Here is a 10,488-nt window from a genome sequence, read left to right on the forward strand (position 1 = left end):
GGATATTTTTTTGTCATGTGGATGGTCTGGGTGGTTGCAGTAGCTTCCCTGGCCCTACCCAGTATATGCTAGTAATACTCCCCTCCTCCCTCATCACAGACACCAGAAATAGTGGTGGTCCACACCTTTCTAGACATCTTCCAAAATTTCCCTGATTGAGAGCCTTTGTTTTAAACAGAGAGAGAGTTCAAGGACTTGCTTAGTGATTTTCCAAATCCACCCCTGTATTAATTTAAGTCACCAGAGTATTATTTCAGGGCTATGTCTTATTGTCCCCAAAATTCATCTATAAAAATTGCCAGACAACAAATAAAAGATTTTTCCAGTGAACACCCACCCGTATACCTAACTACCTAGATTCTACCATAAACATGTTACTGTACCCCTATTTATCACATATTTATCTATTCCTCTATCAATCTGTTCCTTTATATCACATTTCAAAATAAATGGCAGATATCACTACAATTTCCCCTAGATATATATTAGAATTTAGTATTTGTTTATACTTTTGTACCCTAAAACCCTATCAAAATATAGAATGTCACTATCATCTCAGAAAGTTCCCTTACACCCTTCCCTCATCAGTCCCCACTCCACCCCCACAGGCAACAATTGTTTTAATTTTTTCTACCATACTATTGCCTGTTGCAGAATTTAATTTCAGGAAGATTTTACAATGTCTTGCACTCCGACACATGGGGAAGCTATTAGTTCTCATTGAACTTAAAAGTTCAAAGAAATCATCTGGATAGGGGACAGGGATCTGTGACAGGCAGAACCATGGCCCCCAAAGATGCCACATCCTGATTCCAGAAGCCTGTGAGTATGTTAACTTACATGACAGAATGGATTTTACAGATGTGATTACAGTAAGAACTCTGATGTAGGGAGACTGTCATGGATTACGTGGGTGGGTCCCTCGTAATCACAAAGGTCTTTAAGTGAGTTAGAGATGTGAGGATGGACGGGAAGACATTTGAAGATGCTGTGTTGCTGGCTTTGAAGATGGAGGAAGGGACTACAAGCCAAGGAATGTTGGCGACCTCTAGAAGCTGGAAAAGGACAGGAAAAGAATCCTCCCCAAGGGCCTCTGGAAGGAACCAGCCCTGCCAACACTTCGGTTTTAGGCCCAATGAGACCCATTTTGGACTTCTTAACTCCAGAGCTGAAAGATGATAAGTGTAGGTCATTTTAAACCACTGTTGGTGGCGATTTGTTACAATGGCAATTTCAGCAAAAGGAAACTTACACAAGGTCTTTGTTTCTTTTAGTTTTTAATGTATAACAAAAACCAGAATAATAATAAATCAGGATTTAAAAAAAATCTATAAGATCCTGCCACCCTAACAAATCAGACTTCAATTTTTTTCTTCTTCCCCTCCAATTCTTGCCCTAGGCACTTACCGTTTTTAGTTTTAATCACAGTCTAGTACAAATTTTGCATGCTGCATTTTTTTTTCCCCACTGCATGTTTCTGATCAAGAGTATTTGTTAATGTAGTTAATGTGGTCTTTATAACTATTTTAAGAGGGCTCTAAATGAAATCAAGTGAATGTACTATGTTTATTTAACCACTTTGTTAAGGGATAATTTTTTAGAAAGTAAAATCCTGACTCAGATGCAAACTGAACATGTTAAAGATTTTAATTCATTAATTAATGAGAGAACTAGTAAGATGTTTTAATAATAAGCCTAGTAGGAATGCTGAAATGAATTTGCTTAATAAATAAAAAACTGGCAAAATTGGCCAGTATCCACAGAGCAATAATGTTACATTGTGCTGGATGAAATTTGAATTTCTCTGCACAGGAATCATCTGCATTATCAGTTTTCCCTTAATTTACCTCATTCTAAAGTAGCTTAAAAAGAGTGAAAGGTAGAGACAACCCAGAAGTGGGGGTAGATGGAACACCCAGTAATTGCCGGGGGGCAAGAGAGGGGAGCTATTTCAAAGTCTTTCGCAATGTTTCCTGACACCCTATTGTTGGCTACTTGCCGTACTTTCAATTTTTTGCTTTTATTAAACCGCTTTTGAATGTGTACTTTTTTCTTTACTAACTGCCTTGTTTTTATAGGGTAAAATACTAGAAGGAGGACTTGTAGGGTCAAAAGAGATTTTTATAACTTTCAGTTCATGTTGCCAAGCTGTATAAGCCTTTTCCCATGCTCTGAAAACGAACCCCACTGGTGTCCCATGGCAGAAAATGGGCTATCACTTCCATGGTCTCCTAAAAAAAATGAGCACTTTCTTTTTCCAGATACCCACCCACCCACTTTTCCCTCATGCTTGTTGGCCAGAATTAAATCTGTGGAGAATTGGCTGATCCAGACCGGTTGAGACACATTACCCACTAGTGCTGGCTCTCCTGAAGCCCAGGGCCCCTGAGCCCCAGAACGCATCCCAGATCCATTACCAAAGGAGCAGGGCCACTGGTGGGCCCGGCTGGAACTGGTTTATGTTGATACTGACTTGATTGTTCCTTTTTTTCCTCTTTTTATTTTTGAGAAGCATGGTGGTTATAGTCACAGCCCTGAGATTCAGGAGCACTTCCTAATTCTGCTTCTGACCTTTGCTATGGCTTAGATCCTGAATTACCCTGTGTCTGAGTTTTTCCATTTGTTGAATGAACTTGGGGTGGGCGCTGAGGTGTGTGTGGTGGGTCAGAGTGACCAGATGTATTTTAAGATAACTTCCAACTCAAATTATAATCATTTCAAATTCAGTGATCGTGTGGGAAACTTCAGTTCATGTGGTTATGGCAGCCACACACCTCCTCTACTCGCTAATAACTAGGATGACAGTTTGACTACAAAAAAGCATTCCATGGACTCCCCACTTGCTCCAGGAAATGGCTGGCCACAAAAAACCCTCCACCTCTTCCGCTTTTGAAATGTCCCCAAACTGCTTGCCTTGCCCCTTGCAGCCAACCAAGGAGGGCCCAATGCGCTTGAAGAGCCCTGGTCTCTCCCTCACTCTACAGACCCTACCCTACCAGAACAAAACTTGCTGATGAGACGCTGCACCAGTGTTTTGTTTTTACTCAATTAGCATACTCCCTGACACCTTTGAACCCCTGTTGAAGCAAAGGTGACGGCAGAAGGGTTTCCCTTGCTTCAGGTTTCTGAGTGAACAGGCTTTGTTCATTTTGTCTTGGACTTAGATTTATCTTTGACACATGTGGAATATGTGTCTAAGAATTCTGCCCTCTGCATGCACCTGCTTTCTGGATAAATGTGAGTTCACTTCAGTTGACAGCCTTGGCTGCACTGGGTTCTTGGGGACCATCGAGAAGCCAGAGCTTAGGGATTGCTGTTCAACCCTCTAATTAAAGCCAGTGAATTAATAAGGGACAGCTGACACCAAAAATGCATTAAATTAAAAATGCCAAGGGCAGCACTCTCCTGGCTTCTGCCCAGAGTGGTTCTGATGAGTTCCCCACGTGCATCGGGCAGATGGATTACGGACCATCAAGGGCTGGGCTTTGCCGCAGCTGCCCTGTAGGGCACACAGGAAAACAGCTGCCAGCTTTTATTAGGAAGGTGAAAATATTTGCCAGGAGGGTATGTAGGACTGGTAGATTATTGGATCTGTCTGCCAAATACCACAGTTCTTCCTAGTTTAGAATTAATTCATATATTTCTCAAAGCATTAGTTCTTCCTAGTTTAGAATTAATTCATATATTTCTCAAAGCATTAGTTCTTCCTAGTTTAGAATTAATTCATATATTTCTCAAAGCATTAGTTCTTCCTAGTTTAGAATTAATTCATATATTTCTCAAAGCATTAGATGCCCAAGATTTAGGGAAGTTCGGTTAACCACAGAGTGTATTTATGGTATGCCATCCCTGTGATCAATGCTAGTCTAGGTGTTAGGAGTGAGTTACAAGAGAGCAAAGAGAAAGGTGCTGCCTGCAAGGACCTTACGTTCTAGAGGAGACCCAAAATGTGAGCAAATAAGTAATGTCAGCTCTCAGAGCATGACAGCAGGGAGAGTGACAAAGTACCCAAGTGAGGGCTTGGAGGAAAACTGTTCTGGGCTAATGGAACTGCTCATGCAAAGGCTCTGAGAGGTGATGATTTAGGGGTTATGAGAAAACAGGCCATATGGGGAGAGCAGAGGGTGAGGGGCAGAGTCGGGCAGGGGCCTGGTAAGGCAGGGCATTAGGGTACAGGTATAGTGAGCACTGGTGGATTTCAGCAGGGGAGTGATGTATGTTTAAAAGATGTCTCTAGAAACTGGGAAGTTGAAGTAGATCGTAGCTGGTCTCCACAAACGGCCCCCAGTGATTCCTCCTCTCCCCTCGAGTCTGTGCTGGCCTTGTGACAGCTTTCACCATTAGAAGGCAGTGGAAGGGATGTTTCGGGACTTCCAACCCCAAACCTGCAGAGGATTTCCAGCTTCCACTCCCTTCCTCTTGGAACACTAGCTCTTGAGCCCAAGCTACATGGAGAGGCCATGTGGAGGAGAGCTGGGGGCCATGGCTCACAGTCCCAGCTGGGGACCCAGCCAACTGCCAGCACCAACTGCCAGCCAGGTCAAAGCCACCTGGACATTCCACTCAGTCAAGCCCAAAGACGCCCACAGCCCCGGCAACCTCTCGTGAAAGGAGGAGCCACTTCACTCAGCTCAGGTCAACCACAGAATTGGGGTTGCTTAGGCCAGAGGTGAGGGAGGCCTTGACCAGACTGGTGGAAGCGAGGGTAGTAGATGGTCAGATTCAGGAGTCACTTCATCAGTGTAACTTTCAGGCTGGTCTGTGAGGGACAGAGTCCCCATAGAAAAGCAGTGCCCTCCTGCCTGGACCTCCTCACGCCAGCCCCCCCCCCCGCCCCCACCCAGGGATGACTAGTTTAAACTCTCAGTGCTCTCTTCTACAGTCACCACCATACTGTACCAATTGCTTATACTGTTGGGGTTTTTTAAAATAAAATAATATTAACATAAATATCTTTGAGTGGAAGGAGCCTTGTTAATCAAGAAACAAAACCTCACAGAGGAAATTAATAGATATAACCACCTAAAAATGAGATTAAAAACAAAACTGTGTCATAAAGAACAGCATAAATGAAAGATAAGCCAGAATAGAGAGAAAATATTAGCAAAATATAACAAAAATCTCATACTATAAATACACAAATAAATCTAAAGAAAAAGAAAATTTAGTAGAAAATAACATTAAACTACTCTAAGAATTTTACATTATATTGCTGTGTCTTGGCATCTCACTTTTAGATTATCTTCTCAGGTGGTCTCTCGTCCCACAGTAGACATGCCCAGGCCTCTTCACATCATGACGGTCTCAGTTCCATGCGGGGGCCTCTCATCCAGAAGATGAAAGGAGATGTGTCCAGGCTTTTGTAAAGCCTTGGCTGTGGAACTCACACAGTGTCACTTCTGCCATGTTCTACTTGTTAGAACAAGTCACAAGTCCAGCCATGACTCAAGGGTCTGAAGAGACAGACTCCCTCTCACTGGCAGGAACAGCAGAATCGCATCCCAAAGTGGTGTGGCTGAGGAGGAGGTGTGACTCATTGGGACCACGACCATAACACTGCCACACGGTGGTGTCAGAAAATGGCTTTCTTCTACTCTCTTGATTGATAGTTTGGCTGGGAATATTATTCTAGACTGGTAGTTATTTTCCCTAAGAACGAAGCTTTGCTGCAGTGTCCTGTAGTTTCCAGTGTTGTTGAGAGTCATGATGCCATTTTGATTTCTGTTCTTTGTAAGTGATTGCTTTTATTCCTCTCTGAAATCTTTCAGGATCTTCTGCTTATCTGTGGTAGGATGAAATTTCATAATACAGCCTTGTGTGAGTCTTCTTTCTTTTATCTCCTCCTCCTCCTGTTTTTCATTTACTGTGATGGGCATTTGGAAGGTCATTTTAATCTGGAAACATATGTTCGTCAGTTTGAAAGTTTTTCTTATATAATTTATTTGATAGCTGTATTTTCCATAAATATATTTTCTTACAAAACATAATAGAATAATGGTGTTATTTTACATTTTTTGTACATCTCTTTAATGCCTGGCTTAATAGAAGATGGCTGAATTCTCACAATTCTGCATTCCTTCTGTTGCAATGTGTTGTTTTCAGTTGAAGTATAAGAAGAAATTTTGACTAGGCACATTTTATTGATTGATTAATTGCAGAACAATAGAGAGGATTTAATAAGGGGAATTAGTGTACAAAGGGGTTTGGAGGATTTTCAAATCAAACATGAGAAGGTCAGGTAACCTAAGAATTAGCAATGGTGCAAAGCTAGTGTCTTACCTAGGGTTGGAGGAAAAGGGTGAGAATCAGAGCCCAGAATTGGAATCACCTGGAGGGGACTAGAATCATGAAGAACCAGAGTTGGAAAGGAATTCCCTGCGTTACTCCTTCTCCTTGTCTTCCAGTCTCTTGAGAGTCTCACATTGGTTTGACTCTATCTAGAAACCAGATTTCAAGGAAGCCTGGAAATGTTAGTTTGCAGGGCACAGTTTCCTACAATACAGAACAAGAAGCAGGAAATATGGATAGGAAAAGTAGCAAATGATCAGCAGAGTGGTTTCAGTTCATTCCCAATTTGTATATAGGACTGCATCATTATCTCCAGATAAACAAGACTGCTCAACTTTCCTTGATAACAGACTTCAAGTTTTACTGTCATAGTCAAAAATTTATTTCTGTTATTTAAGATTTAGTTCATTTTAGTAGTCAGTTAATTCATTTTTGGTGGATTTCAGTGGATAATTACATCACATGTAGAGGCTTTGGCATCACTGTATTTTAAAAACTGTATAGATACTTTTTTTTTCCAGAGAAAACCAAGTTAAATCATGTTACATACAAGACAATATCTTTTTGAAATTACTTCACTGCTTTTTGATTCCAGGAAAATGGTGGAGGGGAGTGGGTGGCTTGGAGAAGGTAAGAAAGATTTTGGCCAGTTTTCCTAGATGGGGTGGAGGAAGCCACAGAAGTTTGGCATGTCCTGCCACCTACCCTAAGCATGATTAGCCCTTCAGGGCCCTGTGGTGGGACGCGAGTCTATGGAGTAAAAGTGGCGGGACTGGGGGAGGCCCCTCAGTCTACTTTACAGACTTGGACCGCAGAGGCTTCTGGGAGCTCCTTCCACGGCTGGTGCGCATGCGTGGGAGTGCGCTGACAAACGTCTTGGCATTTAAGAGACAGCCAGCCGGTCCTGGTGTGTAAGGGCCGAGTAGAGCTTCGGCTTTTTAGTTCTGGCGTGATGACCAACGCAAGCTCCTTTACTTCGCGGGGACAGCAACTTCTGAGGCTCCTCTGAACTGGGTGTGATTGAACCGAGCCCTGACTGGGAGCCGTGCTTGTAGGTATCTCGTGGGTCTGCGGGCGATGAGGACGCAGGCGCATGGAATTGGAAATCAGACTTGAGGGCGTCCACATGGAATGTGCAGTTCTCCTCGTCATGTTTGCAGTTCCCTGGATTCCAGCTCTGTGCTCTGCAGTCTCTGCAGGAAAAGCTAGAGGAGGGCACAAGCTAACAGAGAGGTGGAGGCCTGGGCTATGGAAGGGAGTGCATGAGAGAGGGGAGATAGAGAGGGTTAGGCGTCGGATGTTGGATGGCTGGGTTCTAAGTCCAGTTCTGCCATTCTGTAATGGGGGCAGTCTCCAGGTGCTTAACCTGGTAAGTGTATCTTGCTGAGGTGGTTTCAGAATGACTAGTATGTGTTCCATAAGAAATGTGACTGAATCAATCAACTGGAGAATTTCCTTTAAAAATTTTTGTAAAGCTGGTTTGGTGGTACTGAATTCTTTTATCTTTTGTCTGTGAAGCTTTTGAATTCTCCATCATATCTGAAGGACAGCTTTGCTGGACAGAGTATTCTTGGTTGTAAGTTTTTCCCTTTCATCACTTTAGATATATTGTGCCACACTCCCTTCTGGCCTGTAGGGTTTCTGCTGAAAAATCAGCTGATAACTTTATGGGAGTTCCCTTGTATGTTATTTGATGTTATTTGTTGCTTTTCTCTTGTTGATTTTAATATTTTCTCCTTTTTTTTTTTTTTTTTTTGTCAGTTTGATTGCTATGTGCCTCAGTGTGTTCCTCTTTGGGTTAATCCTTTGTGGGACTCTGCACTTCCTAGACTTGGGTGACTGCTTCTTTTCCCAAGTTAGGGAAGTTTTCAGCTATTATCGCTTCAGTAATTTTCTCATGTTCTTTCTCTTTCTCTTCTCTTTCTGGGACCCCTATAATGTGAATATTAGTGCACTTCATGTTGTCACAGAGGTCTCTTATTAAGCTATTCTCATTTCTTTTCATTCTTTCTTTTTTCTGTTCTGCAGTAGTGATTTCCACTAATCTGTCTTCTAGATCATTGATCCATTCTTCTGCCTCATTTAGTCTATTCTTGGTTCCTTCTAGGGTGTTATTCATTTCAGTTATTGTATTCTTCAACTCTCTTTGGGTATTCTTTGTATTATCTAGCTCTTTACTAAAAACTTTACTCTGTGTATCTTTTCTCCTCTTGAGTTCTCCGAACATCTTCACAATCATTAAACTCTTTCTCAGATAGACTGCCTATCTCCTCATCACTTATTTCTTCTGGGATTTTATTTTGTGCCTTTGCCTAGAGTATATTCCTCTGCCATCTCATACTGTCTAACTTTCTATTTGTATTTTTAGGTAGATTAGTTATGTTTCTTGGCCTTGGAGAAGTGGCCCTTTGTGGGAGACATCCTATGTGTTCCAGCAGTGCACTCCTCTCTTGTCACCCAAGGGCCAGGGTTCAGCTGGTCCCAGAATAGAGTCTGGCCTGTGTTTGCAGATTCCTTCCACAGGCTTTGGGATTGTTGTTTTCTTACTTCTGGTATCTGCCCCCTATTGGATAAGGCTGGACTAGAGGCTTGTGCAGGCTTCCTGGCAGGAGGAGTAGGTGCCTGCCCACAGCTGGGTGGAGCTTGGTCCTGGCCCTCTGGTGGGTAGGGCTGTACCTTGGGGCATGTCTAGAGGTGGCCCTGGGTTCAGTAAGTCTGCTAATGGGTGGGGCTGAGTTCCTACCCAGTATATTGTTTGGCCCAAGGCTTCCTAGCACGTAAGCCTTCAGGCTGTTGGGTGGGGCTAAGTCTTGGTGCTAATGACCCAAGCAAAATATCAACCTCCAGGAAAGCTCATGTAGATGAACACTCCCCGAATGTCTGCCACCAGCTTTTATGTCCCCAGGGTGAGCCACAGCCTCCCCCTACCTCCCCAGGAGGACTTCTTCCAAAACCAGCAGGCAGGTCTGGCCCAGATTCCTATGAAGTCACTGCCTCTGCCCTTGGACCCGGCGCACAAGAGATTCTGTGTGCACTTCCCAAGAGAGTGAAGTTTCCCTCAGTCCCTTGGGGCTCCTGGAGTTAAACCGCACTGGCCTTGAAAACCAGATGTTCTGAGGGCTCCTCCTCCCAATACCAGAACCTTGGGCTGGGGAGCCTGACGTGGGGCTCAGAACTCTCAGTCCTGTGGGAGGGCCTCTGCACTTTAATTATTCTTCAGCTTGTGGGTCGCCCACCTAGGGGGTATGGGGCCTGATTATATCACAAGCATGCCCCTCCTACCATCCCACTGTGGTTCCCTCTTTATGTTTCCAGTTGAAGAAGATCTTTTTTGCTAGGTTTCAGGCTTTTTTTTTTTTTTTTTTTTGATGGTTGTTTACCAGTCAGTTGTGGTTTTGTTGTAGTCATGAGGGGAGACGAGTTTGTGGTCTGACTGCTCCACTATCTTGACCAGAAATCGACTAGGTACATTTTAAAAGAAGCTTATGTCTGAACAGAAACCAATATAATTAGTGTTTTTCATGTACCTTGGTCTGAGCATGTGATTGGTATATGATAGAGCAGATCAATTCAGGTAAATATGGAAGAACCCATCCTTTTACTCAGATTTTATCCTAGCCACACCTTGAAATAAGTACTTAGTGATACATCAAGTGTTCCTTCCTTGGGTCAAAGAACAGGAACTTTGAGAGCAGAAATAGCAGTGGTGGTGGCAGGAGCAAGTGTAGTCCATTAGCTCTCGGGGTTTGTCAGGAAGGAGCAGAGGATGGTGACAATCTAAATGAAAGCATAGACAAACCAGAATGGAATACTACTCAGCAATAAAAAGGAATGAACTGCTGATATACCCAATGATGTGGATAAATCTTCACAGATATACCAGGTAAATGAAGACAGACTTTTATCAAAGAATACACTATGTGATCTTCTTTATCTGAAACTAGAAAAAAAACAAGTCTAATCCATAGTGACAGAAATCAGATTACTGCTTGTCTAGGCCTGGGATGGGAGTAATTGATTGGGAAAAGGCACAGGAGAACCTTTGGGGATGATGGAAATATACTGTATTTTGACTGTGGTTACATGTTTATACCTTTGTGAAAATTCATGGAAATGTGCACTTTAAATGGATACATTTTATTGCATGTAAATTATACCTCAAAAAGTTGACTTAAAAATTAAAATTATGGGGCTTCCATT

Source organism: Camelus bactrianus, chromosome 19, assembly GCF_048773025.1.
Source record: "Camelus bactrianus isolate YW-2024 breed Bactrian camel chromosome 19, ASM4877302v1, whole genome shotgun sequence".
Lineage (NCBI taxonomy): Eukaryota > Metazoa > Chordata > Mammalia > Artiodactyla > Camelidae > Camelus > Camelus bactrianus.